Raw genomic sequence first — 23066 nt, forward strand, 5'->3', positions numbered from 1 at the left:
CGGCAGCCGAGCGCCGTAACCACTGAGCCACCGCGGCTGGGCAAAACAAGTAGCCGCATGACGGTTCGCGCCAAGGAAAGTTAGTGTTTTGTTCCTAATTTGTCGTGCCGGCACTTCAGCTGGTTTCCGTTTGACATGCAATCGTGCGTTTGCTGTTCCCCACTGTGCGGCATGAGAACTGTTTTAAAACTCCTTGGAAAAGAAGAAGACCCTCTCCGACAAAGATAATGTTACCTTCAACTTCAATAAAAAGTTCAATAAAAAGTTCAATCGAACCGGCAGCCAAAATGCCTTCGTGCGCTGCAGGACTTGAATGACCTCCCCCACTAGCAGTAAATGCAGAGGGAAAAAGAAAAGTAACATCAAATCAAAATTAGTTGTATTACCCATTAGAGAAAGTCTCAAATATTCAGTACACAAGTATTCCTAGAAACGTTGTTACAGTCACGAAAGTAAAAGAAGCAAAAGGTTAGAAGGCTCAGACGGTCTTAAATGCGGCTGATGACGAGTATTCCGTGCTGGTTGTTGCGTAACGGTTTTCCCCAGTCAAAGAGCGGAACATGCTCTACAAGCTAGCGCCCAGTAGCGCCATTGTTGAGGCATATTCCGAGTGGTGGAAGGAAAAGAGAAGTATCGTGCTTCAAGTTCTGTAACTAGTTCGTCTGTTCCGCTAACAACAATGATCCTATGTTCAAACCTCTGGCCAGATGTGAGCTATCATTTCAACACGCGTACGGTGCATAAACACACCAGCCAGGCAGACTCACCGAATCTGTTTCAGAAACTTGCCGATTCGCGCCTTGTGGAGCCACACAAGCTACACGTGCTGGCTTCGAACGTGCGTACTGATTCATTTTTGTAGCCCTGATGTGGGGGTGTTCCTCATTTCCATAGCAGTGTTATAGCCGCCGGCACCAGAAATTGCGACGTAAATTATTCACGCGCACGCAAGCCCCAAATGACTGCCTCATGCATGCCGCTGTTTTTGTTTTTAGTTCTCGATTTGATACGTGCTGGATACGAACAGTGGTACGTGCACCTGCCGCCTTGGTCGAAAGTTTCGGTGCTGCGCCCAACGAAATGCCAGCTCCGCGATCAAGCACTTCCGCAGTTTATAAGAACCTGGTTAAAAAAACCTCGTCGTGTGTGTTTTTTGTTTCATAGCAACTAAAGCTATAATGCGCCTAACGCCTCGTTTAATGTGACTGGCTTGTCGATAAGAACTGGCTCTATTGAAGAAGGCTCAGCAGACGGCACATTTCCCGCTGCTCACTGCACATGAGTCGTCCAGACTCATGTCGCCGTTTTTAGATGGGTAGCTATAAGGAGTCCATCCTTACAGCTACCGATCTAAAAACGGCGCACAGAAAACACGCAGAACACAGGAAGAACGAACAGGATAAGAGCGCACTAGCAACTGAAGCTTGGTCGAAAAACACCTCTCACTCGGTAAGCATGCGCCAGGAAATTCAGCACGTGTAAACAAGATAAAAACCCAAATAAAAACGTGACGTTGCTGTACGATAGACGAACGGACTAAACCAAGATAATTTTTTTTAAATATGTAAGACAAGAATTAAGACAAGAACCTAAACCCCTGGGATGACCGAAGCTTCGGTCATCCCAGGGGTTTAGGTTCTTGTCTTACATATATATTTTTTTTAATTTTATCTTGGTTTAGTCCGTTTGTCTATCGTACAGCAACGTCACGTTTTTATTTCGGTTTTTATCTGGCTGACACGTGCTGAATTTCCTGGCGCATGCTTACCGAGTGAGAAGTGTTTTTCGACCAAGCTTCAGTTGCTAGTGCGCTCTTGTCCTGTCCGTTCTTCCTGTGTTCTGCGTGTTTTTCTGAGCGCCGTTTTTTGATGAATCGATACCAAATAGCCCAACTTTCTGCTTTACTGAACTCTTACTGCTACATGTCGAGGGCCCCCAGTTCAAAAAAGTGAAGCTGCCAGCCAACGTTACTCTTGCCCCTGGTAAGAGGAACAGCTGCTGCATTCTGAAAGACGGATCTGCAATCGACATCGAGAACTTTAAATATCTACCAATTGAAACACTTTGTGTTCAAGGAAGAAAGTTTGTTCAGCTCGAGGACCTGTACTCCTCTCTACGCCCATCATTAATGCTCGGCGTACATAAGGCATCAAAACTCTCTAGTCTGCGCATCTGGCCATCAAAGAATGTTTCGCGCAAAACTATGAAACTTATTTTAAAAGTGATGTTGTTAGTTTTGCCCTCCTTCATGCAGAAATATCAGCATAACTGACTGCATAAACCGCGAGTTTATGACGCTGTGGCGGAGGCTGAAGGCTTAATGTATGCTGGTGACATGTTATTTTTGTCCAAATCTGAATGTATGCTTTTAAACAGTATCTCTAGTGATCGCATTTCAACTTGGTCTCTGCTATTTGGGTTTGCTTGAAAATTATATCTGCGCGTTTTCACAAATTTTATTAAGGACTTCCCCAATTTCATGGTTGATGTCAGAGGGGCATTTATGCGCGAAAGACGAGAAATGTCCGACTTACTCTAGTAAATATTGTGTGAAACAGATATGTAAAGAAGGAGAGAGGTCGGGAGGTAATAGGTTATGAAATGATCGACTGGGCAGTTCAGTTGTTGATTGGGTGTTCGTGTGTACCCTCCGAGATACGCGTTTACTCAAGTGCAAGCATTTAATATTTCTATCAATTATTCCTTTCTGGATAAGGACATGCTAAATATTAGTATGATGTGCCGATGCTCACGTGTTCTATAATGTCAATTTTGGTTTTGTCCCCAAGAAGATAATGATGTGGCAGTGTTTCATAAGAACTGGTTGTCTGGAGACAGCCGCATGCGACCATCAAAAAGGAAAGACATCCGGAGCCTAATAAAAGAAGCAGCAATACCTGCGCTAGACTGGAAAACAGTGCCTTGCATCGTAGTGTCATCATAGTGACAAGATTGCACTCCCAGGTTTTCCTGTGCACGTGTTGTTAGTAAGCATAAAGAAAAGGACAGCAGAGAAATTTCCAAATCAGAAAAGCAGATCAGGTGTCAGCGCTCCCTCTGTACCTTTCACAGAAAAAGAACTTATATATTTGGCCGAGCGGGTGAACTGATAGAGACACAGCTATCGTCACAGTCATGAGAGCGTTTGTGTGCGTAATTACTTTTTTCATACTGAGTTCCGAGTGCGCGAATAAGAGCGCGACGATGCGGCGCGGCGAGGAGTGCCGTCGTTCTCTCCGCTGCGACCCTGCAGCAAACGACGGCGACATAGGCGAAGTTCGGCAGCAGCAGCGGTGTGTTTTCGTGCGGTCAGTGCATGCGCACTCCGGCTTAGCAAGCACTCCAGTAATCTGTCACCTTGATCTGAGGTGAGCAAACTTTGCATGTGAACAGCTACAACGCGAGTGATTTTGCACCGACGGCTAGCGCACCGGCACTGCTGATCGAGCTCCCGTACCCGAATCGACACGCATTTCGCCCTGCAGTGCGCCTGCTCGTAGTCGAGTCCGGTCCAAGTGTTATTAGCCCTCCTTTATCGACAGCAGATTCGACCTGCACGGCAACGCACACTGTCGACGTATCGCAGTGTCTCGCATAAAGTCCCTCTGTGAGCTTTTCTATTTAAGGGCTTTAGTCTCGCATACCAGTGTGCAGCTTCGCTGAGAGGTGCGGACGGACGGACTGCGCACAACATGGCCATCACAATAGGAGTCCAAAAGCCTTTTCGAAAATCCGCCCGGGATGACAGGTCCCTCGACGACTGCAAATTTTTCGCCATCGCTTTCACAAATGCAACCAAAGTACTGTAGACATGCCACAAGGTGGAAACTGACGGAAAGGCCGCGCCGAACACTATAGCTGCGCGGCTTTTAGACAAAGGTGCCGAAAATATGGCGCACGGCGCCGACAGAAGTTGCTGATGATGATGCCTGCCAGGTTGCCAGACTGAATATTCTAAAGGGTCTTGCCCGTACCTGAGGATGGGTTTGATAGCATTCCCAGCGGACGCTCCTCGATGTAGTGCTGTCGCGATGTGGCGCTAGTAAAAGAATTAACAATACTAACAGACTACCAGAGGGCGCTACCTTTGTGTTGTGTTGTATATACAAAGCACGCAATAAAGAGTGCGAGCCACTTCCGTGTGAGCGGACCCAGGCGCGGCCTCGTTCTTCGCGGACCACTACATGGTGTCAGAAGTGGGGTCTCTGTCATCGTGCCTATGCCCTGGGAGTGAGTGAGTGAAAACTTTATTAGCTCTAGATTCGGTTGTGTTCGGCGGTTTTGAGATGGCTTCGTCCATCTTGCTCAAAGGTCGGTTGCCCTTAGTCCAGGGCTCCGCTGGATGCTGCTGCCAGTTTTGCTAGCCGAATCAACCTTCTTGGTCGACCCGGCGATCGCTGGAGAGCACTCCCTCCCATTGCTCCGCACTCGGGTTTGTTATCACTGGTACCACGCTTATCCTCTGGCATGCCCACGTTATGTGGTACAGCGTGGGGGGTTCTTGGCACCAAGGGCATTTGTCATTGTATTGTGTTGGATATATTTTGTTGAGTACGTGTAGGTTCGGGTAGGAGCCCGTCTGTAGCTGCCTCCACGCGACAGAGTCCTCTCTGCTAAGGGAGTTGTCCGGTGGTGGATACCGCTTTCTGCAGCCCTTGTAATAATTTAGTATCGCCGAATAATCTTGAGGTACAGGTTCGTTCCCCTCGAGGTCGCCTACGTTGGATGCTCGGTAATAAGTGTACCCTCGAGCTATCCTGTCCGCCTCTTGGTTCCCTGTTACTCCCGTATGTCCCGGCGTCCATACTATCGTATGCCTGATTGGTTCTTCGTTTGTTTGTCGTTGTGTTATGTGGCCCCCAGAGCGGAGTAATGCCCGGGGATGACGAAGAGCGTAAGCCAGAGGTGGCAGCCGTCAAAGGAGTCGCTGCACTGAACTTGCGGCCAATGCCGCAGTTCGACTTCGGGATCCCTGCAACATGGCCGCGGTGGCGTCAACAGTTTGATGATTACTGTTTTGCATGCAGCCTAAACGCTGCGAGTGATGGAGTTCGTGTTTGGACGCTGCTGTATTGCATGGGACCCAAGGCACGCGACATCTTATGCTCGCTGCAAGTTAAGGACGAAGACTATACTAAGTACAGCATCATCGTTGTAAAGTTGGGTGGATACTTCGCGCACCCGTCCAACGAGCTGTACGAGCGCGCCCGATTTCACCGACGAGTTCAACAGGCGAGTGAGTCAGCTGATGCATTCTTTACGGCTCTCGGAAACATGGTGAAGCGATGCAACTATTCCACGCAAGAGGTTGAAGAGGGACTCGTTCGTGACCGCTTTCTAGTTGGTCTTCGTGATACCAAGCTATCAGATAAGCTGTGCCGAAACACGAAGCTAACGCTAGAACAGGCGCTCATTTAAGTCCGCCAGGCAGAAGATGCGGAAAAAGAACGGGCGCACCTGTTAGCTGCTGGTGAGCCAGCAGCGATAAGTGATCCCAGCGGGATAAACATTGACGCCGCGAAGGTCGCGCGGAAACGCCCACCACAGCACGTGCGTAACTTTGCCGCGTCTGCCTCGGTTGCGGGCGCCGTGTGGATACTGCGGACGCTCACTGCATCCGTGCACTGAATGCCCTGCACGACGGGCAGCGTGCAACAAATGCGGGAAGAATGGTCACTTCGCGGCGGTTTGCCTTTCAAGAAGCTGGCAACTGTTGAACTGAGTGCAGTCGGCTCGGAAGGTAGCAGCAGCGCGAAGTTCGTCGATGTCAAGATCGATCGCAGGCCTCTTCGCTTTAAAGCTGACAGCGGCGCTGAAGTAACAGTGGTCCCCAGCACGTTTTCTGGGATTCCAGAGCACCTCGAGGAACCAGAGGGCCAGCTAACAGGCCCAGTGGGGCAACGCTTGGACGTTCTCGGAATGGAAGGACAAGCAAGTGAGTAAAAACATTTATGTTCGCTCACAAGTTCTTCCACTCCTGGGCTTTCCAGCAATTCAAGAGCTTGGTGTCGTCAAGTTCATCGGCCATGTAGACCAGCCGGAGCTCGGCGGCAAAGAGTCTAACCAGCTGTTCCGTGGCTTGGGCGTACTCAGAGAAGCCTACACCATCCGACTCAAGCGTGATGTAATCCCTTACTCATTGCCCGTCCCGCGGAGAATACACATCCCATTGCAAGCTGTAGTTAAGACACAACTGGACAAGCTTGAGGCAGAGGGCGTTATTCGCAGGGTAACCAGACCTACACCGTGGTGCGCAGGTGTGGTGGTTATACCGAAGGCGTCGGGCTCTTACCGCACCTGTGTTGACCTTACCAAGCCCAACAAGGTCATTCTACATGAGCGTCACATTCTGCCGTCCGTGAACAAAGTGTTGGGACTCCTCGGGGATGCTCAAGTGTTCTCAAAGCCGGAAGCGACATCAAGTTTTCATCAGGTGAAGCTGAATGAAGAGTCTCGGGAACTGACGACATTTACCACGCCGCTCAGAGGCTATTGCTTCCGCCGATTGCCGTTTGGAGTCACATCAGCCCCGGAATACATTCAGCGCCAAATGTATTACATTCTGGAAGGCCAGGAGGACGTCATAAACATGATTGTTGGTATCCTGGTTTTCGGCACAGAAAAAGCAGAGCGTGAAAGAAGCCTGAAGCCTGAACCATAAGCTTGCCGTCCTGGTTAGCTCAATTGGTAGAGCAACTGCTCCGGTGTAGCGGTGGTCCTGGGTTCGAACCCCGGACCAGGACGAATTTTTCTTTAACTACGAAGTTTCTGAGAAAGCTGTATAGCTTTCCTTTGTAGCCGTATGGCTGCGCTCGGGTGGACGTCAATGAGTAATTACTCCCTTATTACAAGCCTGAAGGAAGTAAGATATGATGCTGGGCGAGTTGGTAGAGCATTCTTTTGAACCACAGCGCTGGCAGACAACGGACGAGAAAGAAGACGCACAGAACACACACAATGCGCTCAAGGAAGGACGGTCTGACTGAAGGAAGTACTGGGGCGACTGCGGAAAGTTGAGGTCACACAGAACAAGTCAAAGTGCAAGTTTGACGTTACAGGCGTCAACTCCCTCGGTGTGGTTGCCAGCGGCGCTGGCATCTCGCCCGATCGAGATAAAGTTGCAACTGTAAAACGCATGGAGCCCCCATTTTATGTGGGTGGAGTGCGCAGACTTCTTGGTGTGGTTAACCATGTAGGGAGGTTTCTATCGCACTTGTCCGAAGCTACCGCACCAATCCGAGAACTGCCCAACAAGAAAAGCGAGTGGACATGGGGACCAAGCCAACAAGAGGCATTCTCGATAGTAAAGGGCACGCTGTCATCCAGAATTTGCATGATCAGCTATCATACACTTCGGCCGACCATCGTGTCTGCAGATTCTAGCTTCTGCGGGCTGGGCGCTGTTTTGTTACAAGACCAGCCGACGGGTGAGCGTCGTCCTGTTGCTTACGCGTCGCGCTCGCTCACGCCAGCGGAGCAACGATACAGCCAGACCGAAAAGGAGGCGTTGGCAATTGCTTGGGCCGTTAGGCGTTTCGATGAGTATGTTCGACGCCTATGTTTCGTTTTGGAAACTAACCACCAACCTCTCACGGCCTGATATTGGCGAAATGGATGTCGATGCTTAACCCCCGGGAATCCAGAGAATAGGAATCAAGCTAATGAGGTACCAGTACAAAATAGTGTATGTCCCAGGGAAGCTATTAGCCGCCGCAGATACTCTCTCAGGAGCTCCAGTGGCACCAGCGTTGACTACCGAAGCAAGCTTGGTCGAACTGTACGTGAACGAAGTCGTCGGGTCTATCCGGGAAGGCGCACCCGTCAGTCTTGAACAACTTCGTCAACACCAGTATTCGGATGGTGAGGGTCTCATTCTGCTGAAGTTCTGTAAACAAGCCTGTCCAGCGAAGTCGAAGCTTCCGATACACGTCTCGAAGTATTCGCCGTATCGTGGAGAGCTATCTGTGTGCGATGGCCTGCTTCTCGAAGGAGATCGTCTTTGGAATTCCCGAGGCTTTGCAGCGACCCACCTTGGATTTAATTCATGAGGGTCACCAAGGTGTGAATCGTTGCAAGGCACGAGCCCGCGACTCTGTGTGGTGACCAAGCATTGGCAAGCAGACAAAGGCCATGGTGGAGTCTTGCGAACGCTGCGCTACAACGAGAACCCAGCGGGCGCAACCTTTGCTGCCAACCCCACCAATACATGGTAACAAGTGAGCGCGGATTTGTTCCACCTGGAAGTGATAGATTTTCTACTGCTGGTGGACTACTATTCACGGTACCCGGAAGTAGTCACGCAGCGCAGCACTTCTAGCCAGGCTGTCATTTGGGCTATCAAGAGTGTCATGGCTCGTTTTGGCATACCAGAGGTGCTTCGAAGTGACAACGGTCCTCAGCTTTCTTCGCACGAGTTTGCAAGGTTTTCCAGGGAATACAGGTTCGACCACGTCACCAGCAGCCCCGGGTATCCCCAGTCAAACAGCGAAGTCGAGCGAGTGGTGAAGACTGTAAAGGATCTTTTCCGCAAAAATGAAGACTGCTTCCTGACTTTACTGGTATACCGAGACACACCTGAAGTTTCCGGTTGCAGCCTCTCGCAACTTCTCATGGGTCGGCGCTTACGAACACGCGTAACCAGAGTTCGCGGTACGCTGTTGCCGGAACTACCATCACACAAGTCTTTCTTCCGGAAGGACAGCGCGGCCAAGCGGAAGCAAGCAAAGGACTGTGATCATCATGGGACCCGTAGGCTCCTGGACATTTCTTCGGGAGAGGAGGTATGGTTAACTGATGCCAAATGCTCTTAGCAAGTCCTTAGCAGAGTATAGCGGCCGCGGTCTTACATCGTGGAGACGGAAGATGGTAGAATACAGCGTCACCGGCAGCATTTAGTGCCCTTTGTGTCCGAGTCGGGAGCATTCTCTCCTGCTTCAAACTCACCCCTTCACGCCATGAAGAGCTTGGCTCACCGGATTCGAGCCCGCCACTTCCAGTGCCTGGTTCAAGCATGGCTAGTCCGGCTGCACCTGGTTCTAGCATCCCAACTATGCAGGTACCTGGCTCGAGCTCGCCATCTCCCGAGCCACCGCCTTCGATGGCAGGGGTGCCGCTATGGAAGACCTGTTAGACCTCCGACAGTACTGAACTTGTAAATGTCTTCTCTAGAGGTGTTTTCAGAGAAAGGGGGATGTAGTGATGTCGCGATGTGGCGCTACTAACACGATTAACAATACTAACAGACTACCAGAGGGCGCTACCTTTGTGTTGTACCCAGGTAGCACAAGGCAGCGGGCCAATATTGGAAATCCACTGGCAAAGCGTGGCCCTAACTAGGCCCAGAGTTGCCAGTGAGCATCCGATATTGGTTGTGCCACTCCTTAGCACATCCAATAATGGCCCTGGTTGTCCGTCGCTTTACCAGTATTGGCTGAGCCGTAATTAGATCCTGGCTATCATGGGCCAGGTTAGCCAGGATTGCCCCACTGTTTGCCATTGCTGGCTGTGCCATCATCGAATCCTGGCTATCATGGGCCATGTTAGCCAGTGTTGTTCCACTCTTTGCCAGAATTGGCTATGCCATTTCCGGGAGCTGGCTATATTGGCCTAGGATTGCCACCGCTTATCCAGTGTTCAAAGTATACTGGCAAACGTTGGTAAACATTGTGTCATCCATTAAAATGGGTTCAAAATTATTTTTATTGTCGAGTACCATATCGGCAGTTCATAATTTTCGAACGCGCTAAAACATGCGAGTTCAAAGATTCGGTTTTATTTATTATTCTATTTTAACCCAACACTTTTGCAGTTTGTGAGCAAAGCTACCCATGATTCCGTTGGAAAAGCTGCACTCTGGTTGCGCAGTGAGCAGCAATAATACGTTTAGGAGAATTGTGATCGAAGTCCTGTTGATCAGAATTAACGTTCTGATTACACCCGAGACGCCTTCAACAAAAATCAAATAAGTTTGATTTGATTAAATTTTTGGAATAAAAAAATCACTTTTTTTTATTCGCTCTAGGAATTCACTGCCGCAGTGCGCAGCTGGTGTCTGCTTCATGGAGATCGCGATACAAACGTAATAGATTAGCGCAAGTGCATTCGCTAAACCGAAATTGTGCTGTTTTGGCAACGTCCAGAAACGAAGCAGTCGCCTCGTAATTTTGAATTATGCGTTGCGCTCGTGAAATATTAGGCGGGTGCTTCATAAACGCACGCGGACACGTGCTAAGCGATTCCTACGCTTCCCTACCTTGTGCCCTGTGATCGCGCCTTTCCCGTGTTTTCTGATTTGCTATTTCCTTCCCTTTCTGCAAATCGTAGTGTTGGAAATTGTTGTTTTTGACCATTTTATTCTTCTGTTGCGTAATTTGCATTGGGGGAAATATAGCTCTTGCTCACGTCCTTGCATATTTACTCGCGTTTTTTTTCTTTCGAACATGACCTTTATTGATGAAAACCATCGAAAGTAGTTGCGAACCACAATTCAACATGCCTTTGTTTTTGCTTTTTTTGCGCGAAACTTCTAGACCAACAAACAATTTGAGGATTCTTCGACGGCCACTGAATAAATGGACTGACAACTGGCGTTAGACGCATGTTAACCTAGCTTGTTTGGCGTATGTACGGTACATGAAACTATGAAAGAGCGCGCATTCTGCTTCGATATTTTTTTGCTTTATATTTTTGTTATTATGTGGTAACATTTTAAGCTATCTTGAACTAACAGAAGCCACATCATACGGCCCCACAAAATACGCGAGTGTCTGAAGTCGTTTTGGCGAAATTCATCTTGAAGCTCCAAGTTTTTCACTTCAAAATTTTCGGGCTTTTGCTGCAGCTTTGTAGCAATACTTTGACACTTCCGTGTTTCCCATCCACTTGTTCCTTGTAGGTATTGCTTTCCGTACTGCCTGTGGCCATGTGACTCGTTCTCCAAAAATTCCAAACCCTTTTCACGTAGTAAGGTGGAAAGTTGGGCGAGTTGAATCTTATTCATGATGAATAAGACGTGTTTTGGCCCCTTTCCCTCTCTCTTTCAAGTCTTCCCATATCTCCCCACCTGTTCTCCCGGCCGCGAAATTCTTTAGGTAGCGGGCTAACCCCCCACCCCGCGAAGCGCTTTTTTTTCTTTTTGGTTGTTACTTCCTCAAAGCTATTTTTCCTCGCGCGCAGCTACGCGCTCCGCTGTTCGGGCACCCTTCCACGATCTCCCTGTCTCCACCTTTCAGCTCGAGGACTTTTCTAGAAACCACAAAACCTGTGTAAAGGAAAATGACTCGATCCCCTCCAGCCAACCCCTCCCCCCCCCCCCCCCCCCACCATCGTCTCCACTGCTTGTCTTGGAACCGCGCGACGCATCACAATAAGACATTTTTGACTCCACGGCGTAGCCCAACCACGTGCACAACCAATATGACGAAAATGCATGCAAACTCGAGCTAGCACTGTTCATAGCGCGAAAAGCCACGCTCATATATTAGGAGAGCTCCGACGCTGTTCGTACCGCCTGCAAGATCTTATTTCTAAGTACTAAAACTCTTTTATCTTGATATACGTCTGGAAGTTAAAGTGGTTTTTGTAGTAAACGTTGCTTTGACTACATGCGCCTTTATTTTTTCGGCAGGAAAACAGAGCGAGCCAAAAAGCACGAGGACGACTTCTGTGTACCCACTCTCATTGCGAAATGGCTTGCTTGACGTCGTGCGCAGTGGAATTGTGGCCGAATGGTGAGATGAACTCACTGAAGATTCACTACTTTGGCTAACAGCGGGTTTGAACTCATATGACCTGAGATGGGCTGCATTCGGGAATATGTCCTTTACCGCTTATGCACGACGGAAATCAGAACCGCTTAATTAATTTTCCACTGCAGACCAGTTAGTAAGAATATGTGTAATACTTCCGTACTGTTTCTTTTTGCCTTCTACACTTGCAGACGCAATAGAAAATCCGCAATTTCTGGTTAAAGCTTTTGCCCAAGTTCTCTCGCAATGAAAAAGGGCATTACTCTGGACTATCAGACTAGTATTTTTGTGTGGTTTGCAAGTCGCAGTTTCGAATCCAATTATAGCATGCATGCGAAGTGACTAAGGTAAAACAAAGGTGCCCTGAGTTACTTGCGTTCAGCGTATTTCGCAAAAAATCGCAAGCCGTATTTTTAACCCTATTAAAAAAAAACTAATCAAAAATGTTGTTTTTACGTCCATGTGGAAGAGACGCTACAACCTGTGCATATTGATACATGCATTCGAAGAAGAGACAGAAGTAGCGCATGCGCTAGAAGAGGAAGAAGTTAGTTGGCTCTCTCGCGCGCGCTCGAACCACTAGGGGACCGCCGCAGGTTTTGTAAATCTTTGCCTTTTCCCAGTAATGGAATGAGAAGATCCATTACTAGCCGACCTGTCACAATTACTTTAGCCGGGTCGCAAAAAATATTCAAATTGACATGGATTCATAGTAGGCTGGAACAGAGCAATTTTTCAGGTATTTTCTCTTGTCCACAAAAAGCATGATCATACCCAGCTGTTACTGTAATGGACTGTCGCCAGAACGTCATGTACAGAAGTCGTAATTTACTGGAACAAGGTTTTCAGCAGCAATTAAGTCAAAAAATAGTGTTCATAAAATGTACAGTAAAACCTTCTTAATTCTGAGTCATTGGGATTCCAATATATTGGAAGCGCAAGCGACGAGCGCAAGCTGAATAACGTCTACTTTGCCCTGGAAGAGTCTGCTCGGACGTGGTTTGAAAACCACGAGGCTACACTTCCCACCTGGGAGACGTTTTGCCGGAGTCTCCTGACTACGTTCCCCAACGCTGACCGCCGGGAGAAGGCCGAAGCTGCGCTGCACTCCCGAAATCAGCGCACGAACGAAAGCGTGCGCATGTACACCGAAGACATGACCCGTCTTTTCAAGCGTGCCGACCCCAACATGACAGAGGATAAGAAGCTGCGCCATCTCATGCGTGGGGTTAAGCAGGAGCTGTTCGCGGGCCTCGTGCGCAGCCCACCCCGCACGGTGGCGGAATTTCTAACCGAGGCGACCACGATGGAGACGACGCTGCAACAACGGGCCCGCCAGTACAACCGGGACATCAACTGCATGGTGCCCGAAGGCTTTTCGTCGTGTCTCGGCGGCAGTGCAGACACCTTGCGTGAACTAATTCGCTCCGTTGTCCGGGAGGAACTGCAACGGATCCATCTGCCTCAGGTTGCACCTGCGCCGCTGGCAGCGCTGTCCGAAGTTGTCAGGGACGAGATGCGACAGGCTGCGCAGGCACCTCCTGTCCCCGAAGCGCCATCCCGGTTCGATGACCGACCCACGTACGCATCTGTTGTACGTCGCACGACAGGCTACGGTCCCATTACCCCAACGCCTGGCGTGAGCAACATCGGCACATGTCACGCAAGCGTGCCTGGCTACGGTGTGACCCCGTCGACCTCCGTGAGTAACATCGCCACGTATTCTGCAACCGCATCTGCTACAGCTGGGCCACGCCCTCGCAAGTCGGATTTGTGGCGTACACCGGACCGCAGGCCTCTCTGCTACCACTGTGGGGAGCCTGGTCACCTCTACCGTGCCTGTCCGTACCGCCAAGTGGGCCTTCGCGGTTTCCATCCCGACGCACCCTGCCCTCAGAACGGCGAACGACCGCATGAGATTGCACAGCATCTCTGGGCACGCCAGAACCCTGCCTACTCTGGAAGGCGCGAGTCCCGTTCCCCTTCGCCTCTCCGTTATCGCTCTTCCAGCCCTAGCCGCCAGAGTAGCTCTGCTGGCCGTCGCTCGCCGAGTCCGCGTCGGGAAAACTAACACCAGCGACCTCTGGAGGCAAGGCCGCTGACGTCGGGACGTGTCAAGATCCTCCATCGCGGAACCCTCGAGCCGACGATACCCGGACAGAGAGAGGCAGCGACAGTATCAGATACGCTGCATCCGATTTGCGTGTGACAATTGATGGCACTGACATTACCGCGCTGCTCGATACCGGTGCTGATTACTCTGTTATGAGCCGTGCCTTCGCTGGAGAACTTAAGAAGGTTCTGACACTGTGGACGGGGACCCCCATTCGCACCGCTGGTGGCCACCTAATTTCCCCTGTGGGCAAGTGCACGGCTAGAGTTGGGATTAGTGGTTTTACGTACGTTGGTGAATTTGTCGTACTCCCCGAGTGTTCCAGAGACTTGATTCTGGGGATCGACTTCCTGCAGTCGAACGGCGCTGTGATTGACTTTCAGGAGGCACGTGTCACGTTCTCGACCAAACAGGCCGTGGCGCGCTTTGACTCCCGCGATCCCTGCAGCAACGCTCTGCGCATTGTCGAGAACGACGTCACGGTGCCGCCGCGGTGCAGTGTTCTGGTGCTCGTGCGGAACGACCTCTTTCATGACTACGAGGGCCTAGCGGACAGCCATAGTCCACTGCTGCTTAAGTGGGGACTTGCCGTTGCAAGAGGTCTCGTCCAACTACGTGACGGCCGCACCCACGTCCTCCTGACTAACTTTGCCAACGAATATCAGCACCTGGCCAAAGGCATGGCTATTGCCTTCCTCCACGACGTTGCTGAGGTTCCAGGTTTGTGCACCGTGGGAGGACCCTCTCCGGAGTATGCTGGCCCACATCACGTTCTTCAGTCAGTCAGAATAAATCCTGCTTTGCCGTCGGTTCAGAGGGATCTTCTGTCGGCCCTCTTGGCAGAATTTGCGGACTGTTTCGCTACGTGCTCGAAGGTCGGCCGAACTCCACTCGCCAAGCATCGTATCATCACTGACGAGACTACGCGACCCGTCTGCCAGCGCCCATATCGTGTTTCCCCGGTGGAGAGAGAAGCCATTCAGAATCAGGTTGCCGAGATGCTTGCAGACGATGTCATTCAGCCGTCCACCAGTCCGTGGGCATCGCCTGTGGTTCTTGTCAAAAAGAAGGACAATACTCGGCGTTTCTGCGTGGACTACAGGAAACTTAACAGCGTGACCAAAAAGGACGTTTACCCGCTGCCCAGGATAGATGACGCGCTCGACCGATTGCGGAACGCCAGATACTTCTCGTCATTGGATCTTAAAAGCGGGTACTGGCAAATCGAAGTGGACGAGAGAGACCGGGAGAAGACGGCTTTCGTGACGCCTGACGGCCTCTATGAGTTTAAAGTGCTCCCATTTGGTCTGTGCTCAGCACCGGCTACTTTCCAACGCATGATGGACACTGTCCTCTCCGGCTTGAAATGGCAGTCCTGCCTGGTGTACCTGGACGATGTCGTTATATTTTCGCCCACCTTTGACCAACACTTGGAGCGGTTGCGCATTGTGCTACAAGCGCTCAAATCCGCGCAACTCACCATCAAAGCCGAGAAATGCCATTTTGGCTTTGAGGAACTTCGCTTTCTTGGTCACGTTGTCAGCGCACAAGGTGTTCGCCGGACCCTGACAAGACTGCTGCCGTCTCAGGTTTTCCACGCCCAACTTACAAGAAGGCCTTTCGCCGGTTTTTAGGCCTGTGCTCCTATTATAGGCGCTTTATTCAAGATTTCTCGAAAATCGCGGAACCGCTGAACGCACTGACCCGTGACGACACGCCCTTCCTCTGGGGGACCGACGAAGAGGCTGCATTTGTCGAGCTTCGCAGCCGTCTGCAAAGCACTCCGATACTCGGCCATTTCGACGAGCATGCTGCCACGGACATCCACACTGACGCCAGCAATGTTGGCCTTGGTGCAGTACTGATCCAGTGGCAAGACGGTGCAGAACGGGTCATCAGTTATGCTAGTTGGACACTTACGCGCTCCGAGACCAATTATTCTACGACGGAGAAAGAATGTCTTGCAGTGATATGGGCCATCTGCAAGTTCCGACCGTACCTCTACGGACGACCCTTCCGTGTGGTAAGCGACCACCACTCCTTATGCTGGCTGGCGAGCCTCAAAGACCCCTCAGGACGCTTGGCTAGATGGAGCTTACGCTTGCAAGAATACGACTTAACAGTAGTTTACAAGTCTGGCCGCAAGCATCAGGATGCGGATTGTCTGTCGCGCGCGCCTATCCCAATCAATACCGAAGAAACCACCGATGATTTTCCTTTCCTGGGCTCTGTTAGTACCACCCAAATGGCGCAGCTTCAGAGGGCGGACACGGAGTTGGCGCCGCTCATCGATTACCTCGAAGGCAGTGAAGCTCCCATTCCGCGTGTTTTTCTTCGAGGGCTTCACACCTTCACTTTACGGTCTGGTGTTCTCTACAAGCGCAACTTTGCCAACAGCGAAGAAGTGTTCCTACTCGTCGTACCATCACAGCTGCGGTCTGAGATCTTGAGTGCCTGTCAAGCGTGGCCCGCATGGAGCGTTTTTCCGGGCGATTCGTCGGCGTCGACGGCACCGGGGCGTTTTTTTGCCGCCGGAGAGGACGTTTTTGCCAAATCGTCGGGTTCTGTCGAAACAGATAAAAACGTCGACGCCGCGCCGACGCCGGGAGAGGGTAGCGACAGAGGGCCAATGAGAGCCGGAACGGGCGTCACGTGACTCTGGGCGGAGCCACGCCGGCCGAGAGAGACGCGCTTGCGAGCTCTCTCTGGCACTGTAGCTTGACCACCAAAACTGCGTTGTGCTTCCCGGAAAGCATAGTTATTATCCGGAAACACGGGCGTTTGACACACCGAGGGTACCGAGTTCTAGTTCACTATAGTACCGAGGCTTGGGCTTCGGGTTTCTCGGCCGAAACGGCCGAGCAGCGTGTTGTCTCTCGGAGGAGTCGCTTTTAGCTGGCCGCGCCGTCCATCAGGGGCACGCGTAAACGGTAGCGCCATCTAGTGACAAGACGCCAAAGCACATAAACGCTGTGTTGAAGAATTTTTTTATCCGTAATTGCTGATAACTACGATGGGTGCATTGCGAGCCTTTTTTCGTTCCAAGTAGAAAAACTGCTAATAGATGAAAATGTAGCAAGTGACTAAAAGCTAGACAACTGCTTCACCAGGTGTCGTTCTTGCGAGGTAAACACAGTTAGGCCTAAGAGCTTGAAAATCGCGAAATTATCTGAAAAACAAAGGCTAGCTATCGCTTATACCTCTACGCGTGGGCGAGCTGTGCGAAGTAAAAGCGAACCGCTACCATCTGAGCGAGCTATCACGTCGAAGAATCCAGCGGTGACATGCATTTATTCCGAAGTGGGCGAGCAGGGCGCAGCCATCTTGTCAACGTCGCCCGTAGCGCGCGCCGCTCGGCTGCTGACCATGCGGGAGTGAATTCGTCGACGCCGGCGCGGGCGTTGGGCGCGCGACGCGATTTCGCGGGTAAAAAACGCGCCATGCGGGCCAGGCTTCATGATGCACGATCCGCCGGCCACCTTGGAGTCAGCCGTACACTCGCGCGGATTAGACAAAAGTATTATTGGCCCAGGTTACTCCCATCGGTGCGGGCCTACGTCAAAACATGCCGTGAATGCCAACGTCGGAAGACTCCTCCATTGAAACCGGCCGGATTTCTTCACCCCGTCGATCCACCGAAGACTCCTTTCCATCAAGTGGGCATGGACCTCCTTGGCCCATTTCCGAAGTCTTCGTCTGGAAAGCGTTGGATAGTCGTTGCGACTGACTACCTCACACGGTACGCTGAGACCACGTCTCTTGCCAAGGGCACTGCTGCTGAAGTGGCGCAGTTCTTCGTCCACAACATTGTCTTGCGTCATGGAGCACCCGCCGTTGTTATTACTGACCGGGGAACTGCTTTCACGGCCCGCTTAACCCAGTCCGTGATGACTCTGACGCACACGAGCCACCGACGTGCTACGTATCACCCGCAGACAAACGGGTTGGTAGAGCGACTCAACCGCACACTAGCCGACATGCTATCAATGTACGTTGACGTCGAGCATCGAACTTGGGACGCCATTCTGCCGTACGTAACGTTTGCGTACAACACCGCCCTGCAGGAAACAACCCGACTGACCCCCTTTCAGCTTGTCTTCAGTCGCCAGGTGACCACTCCGTTGGATGCTATGTTGCCTGTCGACCCTTACTGCGACTCTGACGCTGACATCGACGTAGATACCTTCGTTCAGCGTGCTGAGGAAGCGCGTCAACTGGCCCGCCTGCGCATCCACCGTCAACAGGAGGCTGACGCCACTAAGTACAACTGTGGACGCCGTTTCGTCAGTTATGCTCCCGGCGACCTTGTGTGGATTTGGATACCTGTTCGTCGCCGCGGGCTCTCTGAAAAGCTGCTGCGCCGATACTTCGGCCCTTACGAAGTAGTGCGCCGCATCAGTGATGTGACTTATGCAGTTGCTCCCGCCCCGACAGCTTGTCCATCGCGCCGGTCGCACCGAACTGAAGTCGTACACGTTCGCATGAAGCCTTACCACGACCGGCTACCTGACTGAACTGCGGTCCACTGCAGCTGTGTTGTACCCTTTCGCTGACTTTTCACTCCCAGCCGCATCGTGTCGATGCTGCAGAAGAGGGGGGCAGTGATACATGCATTCGAAGAAGAGACAGAAGTAGCGCATGCGCTAGAAGAGGAAGAAGTTAGTTGGCTCTCTCGCGCGCGCTCGAACCACTAGGGGACCGCCGCAGGTTTTTCGTCTCTGCGCGGGTGTTCTTTTTTGGCGTTGCACGCTACAATATTTACTTGAATAAAAAATTAGCTCGCAATTTAGAGATACGAGTTATGATATTACAACAAAATAATACATTAATCTGTTTTCAATATCACATTAATTTGCTTATCTCGCATTGAATATATTTACTGGGAGTGCGACACGACGCATTGGACTAAATTAAACCATTTGGTATAAGAGAAGTTTAGTAAATTAAATTCCACTTTGTGCAACTAATGTGGTGCTGGTTCTTAAGAATAAATTTAAAATTATCCTGTAAAATATGTTGCTAGTGTCTTCACGATGACTGTTTCACAAAATTCGGTGTTATTTAATCATTTTTGTTTTTGTTCTGTGATGGCCATAATTCAACTTACCATGACATCATGCATCTCAATCGTTGCAGGCTTGGCGCTTCGTGAGGCCATCGTGCAAGAGCTGGACGAGGAATTTGTTTGAATGCAGTCCAGCAGCCCTCTTGCAAGTGGAGTGCAACGATTACTTCGGATATGACTGATCAGTTCACTGGAGGACAGCTCCGTTGAGCATTTTATGGATGCCTTAGCCGTGCCGCAGCAGCTTGCCCAGATGCTTTGCCCAACCTGATCGGCACGCACCAAACTTGAAAATAAATTGTTTTCCCACAGCCTCTGCCACCATGCTCTTGGGCCCCCTTTCTTTACTCCCCAGGGTGGCTGGTGGTAGCGCAAACCATCCTGTGCGGGCTAAAAGCGTGATTCTTGTAACTCAAAGCAATAAACGGGTCTTTTTTTCTGGAATTCTTTCGCACCCTCTATTATGAATATTTGCTAGGTAGAATGGTATGTACATCCATCCACAGTGCCGGTCATTGGCGAGTGGGTTAATTGCATGTGCCAGCGTTCGAAAGCTGGATGCCATTATTTGAAAGTTGGATACCAGATGAGACCTTTGCTGGCCCATGCTGCAGAACGAACATCGGTACTGCGTTGGCCGCTTGATCGTCCGAACATTGGCCCAAAACTGGCATGAAAGTAGGTCCAATGTGTAAAGTGGTAGCGCTCGGCCCAAATGCCAGTGTATGACCGATGTTCGTGCCAATTTTTGCCAACAGTTGACCGACCTTCGGCCAATGTTGTTGTGCTGCCTGGGTATATATAAAGCACGCAATAAAGAGTGCGGGACACTTCCGCGTGAGCGGACCCAGGCGCAGCCTCGTTCTTCGCGGACCACTACACTCGGCCCCGCTATTGTGATAGACCACAGGACACTGAGGAATAATTAACTGGCCGCTCGCGTGATGCCCACGACCTCGCAGCAGCGCCAGTCCCGATCACAACCCCCGAGGCGCTTTACTTCGCCCAGTCGGTCCTCATTCTCTGGTCACTTCAGAGACACGTCCCCTCGGCGGGAAAACTGAAGACGGCGTGCTCCGGTGCTAGCGCTGCCGCTACTGCAGAGTCAACAGCCTCCACCCGACGATTTGACGCCATGGCCCGAGCAGCGACGACCCGATCCCACGACCTCACTGGCGTGCTGCGAAGGACTAGTTTCCGCTGAAATCCTAGTAACTGCCGACGGTTGTGACGTGACCGTACTCGTGGAAACAGGCGCTGATTTCTCTGTGATGAGCGGTGAGGTTGTCACGGCTCTCCGTAAGGTTCTGATGCCTTGGTCTTGACCAATGATCCGCACCGCCTGTGGACATGTCGTGACGCCGGTCGGCGTCTGCACCTGGCGCAACAGATCCGCGGTCTCACTTTAAATGGTACTTTTGCCGTATTACACGACTGCTAGCAAGATCTGATCGTCGGCATGAATTTTCTTCAAGAGTTTGTGGTTGCTCATCGGCCTTCGGGCGCTTGTAAAACTTTTTCTGCCAAGCGAGCCGCTGAAACTGTGAGAGCGAGTTTGTCCTGAAGGCGCGCCCGCTCCTAGGGTGCCTCGATGCCAGCGCCATCCTTTGACCAGCCCCACGCCGCCTTTCTCTCTGCGACTCCGTTTTGAATCACGGCGGGCGTTCAGAGTGGTCGCAGTTGATCAGAGCTAACAGCTCAGCTTGCGTTGTTCCAGGTATACTCACAGGTGGTTCTACTTGTTTGAGTGTTCGACCGCATGACTGACGAGCTTGTCAAGTCCACTGAGCCAACATGACGGGCTGTTGTGTGCCAATGGGCTCCAGGTCAACACGTGAAGGCCTGCGTTTTCGCTTCCCACGGAACTCGCAGCGAAGAAAGAAATGGGAAGCTCAAGTAAAGCGGTATCAGCGGAACGCAACTGACAGCTCTTATATCTGCGGGCTGAGTTGCAAAACAGTCAAGTCTTATCCACCCGTATTTTGCAATCAAAGCAAACCTGTGCATGTGACGTCGCGTCCGGCGGCGGACGCTGTGGCGGACATGTTCGTGCAGTCAGCGCTGAGTGGGCGTAGTGCGGGTCGCATGCGTTTAGTCGTGTTCGCTGCTGGTAGCACGTGCCATTTTGTTGCCTTTTTTCGTGGCATGCCACCACTTCTCAATAAGCAGCCATTAGACGCGACCTACCACTTAGATCTTACGGGGTCTGAGCGCGTTCGGTATGCGGAAAAAGTGCGTCTCTGCGATAACATCGACCCCTTCATGCTGCGGCCGGGAACGGACACGACATGCGATGTCGACATATTCCCGGAGATTTGTTACGGCGACATTGTCAATTTTTCTCTGCAAACTTTATGACCCTTCAGAAAATGAAGGCGTCCACCGAGGCGCATAATTATTTTACTAGCGGCTGGGTGAAGGGTCTGTCGGCAAAACAGCTGCAAGAGGACAGGGTGCTTCTACTTGGAGAGGTAAGCCGCAGGACTTTTATCTTTCTAAGGATGAGAGTAAAACAATAACGTTTATTCAGTCCATAAGGAACTGAGTGTAAGCACTCAATCAGTAAAGTTTTAAAAAGAACTGTTTACAAACTGTCAGGTTAGTGAATCATTTCTTCGTATGTACTGCACCTGGACGATTTCAGATTTAATCACGTGTCATTCTATTCTTATGGACATATGAAAGGAAATTCTTGATTCATATTGCAGCGAAGAAGCACACACACACAGAGAAGGAACACGCAAAAAACACGGACGAACGCTGCACTCACAACTGGTTTACTGCGAAAAGATTTCAAGCTTAAAATGGCTCAACGTTCGTCCGTGTTTTTTGCGTGTTCCTTCTGTGTGTTTGTGTGCTTCTTCGCTGCAATATGAATCAAGAATGTTACCAACTTGCCCAAAAACGTGTTTTACTCAAATAAGAAAGGAAACGTTGCTGATTTGTTTTTTTTTGGCAACCTAACAAGTTATTGCTCGAAAAAGAAACGGTCACGCGTGAGGAGGTTGTTATCCTACAGATTTGCCAACCAACAATTTAGGTCTCGCCAGTTGCGTCGCGCAGTTTTTATGGCCTGCCCTAACTGATCAAGCTCATCGCTGCTGCCGTTTTCGACAGTCCGGTAGCACGACAAGATCGACAGTGACGTGCACCTGCGCAGAGATGTGCTCACTGTTAATTTGGACTTCGGCATATTTTACTTGCAGGTGAACCACTTACAAAGGTTGCGAGACCAGCCTCTACGTGTACGGATTCTGTGTAAAAAAAGTGGGGCTGTGCTCACAGCCCACTGCACGTGTATGGCAGGAGCAGAAGAGGCCTGTTCTCATGTTGGAGCCTGCCTTTATGTAGTCGAGACCGGTGTGAAAGACCGGTTTGAGGTGCCACCAGCTGCACCTCAAAGAGCAACATCTGGCTTCCTGCCTACGTGGAGAAAGTACAATTCCGGAGGCTCAAAAATATCAACTTCACTTTGCCCAGGATGAAAAAGCGAAAGCTGGATGATGCAATGAGCAGCACTTCAACTGAGACTGAAGCGAAGAAACGAATGGATATCCCACCACCAACAGAATAACTTGGAGCACTTTACAGAGCTTTAACGTTGTACCTGCACTATTTTCTGTGCTGCCAGAATATTACGAGCATTTTCAGGAGCCCGTACGGACACAACCTGCTCACTTAAGAAAGTTGCACTCACAGGAGAACTTGGTTAATGATCTCGACGTGCTTGTGGAGAAGGCCAAGGCCAACAACTTTCTCACACATTTTCAGTCTGAGAGGACAGAGTAGAGTGAGTTGAGGCTGCAACAAGCCACCAGAGCAACTCACCGGACTGGTTCCTTCATCGAGACGGCAGAGTGACAACATCAGTAATCAAAAGAGTGTGTCAAACAAGTGTTGAGAGCCCCAGCTTGTCATTGTTGAAGTTGTTATGCTACCCTGAAAAAAATTCTGTGGGTGTGCCTGCTGTTATGTGGGGTCTGAAACATGAGCAAGATGCTTTTGAGGCTTATAAAGCTAAAGAAGCCACCAAGCACCGCGACTTCCAGTGTCGAAGGTCAGGGCAGCACCTGAGCACTGCTTACCCATTTGTTGGCACATCACCTGATGCCATAGTCGCATGCAGCTGGTGTGGGAGAGG

At 50.7% G+C, this 23066-nt stretch overlaps 1 protein-coding gene and 1 long non-coding RNA gene across 3 annotated transcripts in view; one reads left to right on the forward strand and one right to left on the reverse strand.

Moving 5' to 3' along the window:
- The window catches only part of LOC149362409 (uncharacterized), a 159067-nt gene that overhangs the window by 19334 nt on the left and 116667 nt on the right, over nucleotides 1-23066 (reverse strand). The gene's annotated exons all lie outside the window — the stretch shown is intronic.
- Nucleotides 11539-19238, forward strand: LOC149362411 (uncharacterized). Its single transcript, XR_016288499.1, has 2 exons — nucleotides 11539-11729; nucleotides 18997-19238. It is a non-coding gene; the product is annotated as an uncharacterized LOC149362411 (long non-coding RNA).

The sequence above is a fragment of the Amblyomma mixtum genome, chromosome 2 (genome assembly GCF_055824585.1).
Source record: "Amblyomma mixtum isolate Tamu chromosome 2, ASM5582458v1, whole genome shotgun sequence".
Classification (NCBI taxonomy): Eukaryota; Metazoa; Arthropoda; class Arachnida; order Ixodida; family Ixodidae; genus Amblyomma; species Amblyomma mixtum.